Source organism: Piliocolobus tephrosceles, chromosome 19 (assembly GCF_002776525.5).
Source record: "Piliocolobus tephrosceles isolate RC106 chromosome 19, ASM277652v3, whole genome shotgun sequence".
NCBI classification, from domain to species: Eukaryota; Metazoa; Chordata; class Mammalia; order Primates; family Cercopithecidae; genus Piliocolobus; species Piliocolobus tephrosceles.
The window spans coordinates 19250222-19251045 of NC_045452.1; positions in this window are offsets into that span (position 1 = coordinate 19250222).

Consider the following 824-nt stretch of genomic DNA (forward strand, 5'->3'; position numbering starts at 1 on the left):
TATGTTATGTTATGTTATGTTATGTTATGTTATGTTATGTTATGTTAGAGTTTTATTATTGTTGCCCAGGCTGGAGCACAATGGTACGATCTTGGCTCACTGCAACCTCCACCTCCCAGGTTCAAGCGACTCTCCTGCCTCAGCCTCCTGAGTAGCTGGGATTATAGGCACCCATCACCACGCCTGGCTAATTTTTTGTATTTTTGGTAAAGACGGGGTTTCATCATGTTGTCCAGGCTGGTCTCAAACTCCTGACCTCAGGTGATCCACCCGCCTGGGCTTCCCCAAGTGCTGGGATTACAGGCGTGAGCCACTGTGCCCAGCCCTCCAATTAGTCTTTTTGTCTCCAGTCCCTATTTTTCACTTTGGTACGCTCATCAAAATTTGTCAACTCTGGCCGGGCACCAGTGGCTCACACCTGTAATCCCAGCACTTTGGGAGGCCGAGGCGGGCGGATAACGAGGTCAGGAGATCGAGACCATCCTGGCTAACACAATGAAACCCCGTCTCTACTAAAAATATAAAAAATTAGCCAGGCGTGGTGGCAGGTGCCTGTAGTCCCAGCTACTCAGGAGGCTGAGGCAGGAGAATGGCATGAATCCGGGAGGCAGAGATTGCAACGAGCCGAGATGGCGCCACTGCAGTCCAGCCTGGGTGACAGAGCGAGACTCTGCCTCAAAAAAAAAAAAAAACTGTCAACTCTTTTATGTATTTGTCCACTTCCGTCTCTATAGAATGTACACGCCTGAGGGCAGAGGCGGTGTTCGCACCTCCATCGCTGCATCCCTAGATCCTAGCTCAGTGCCTGGTACTCCAGAGATACA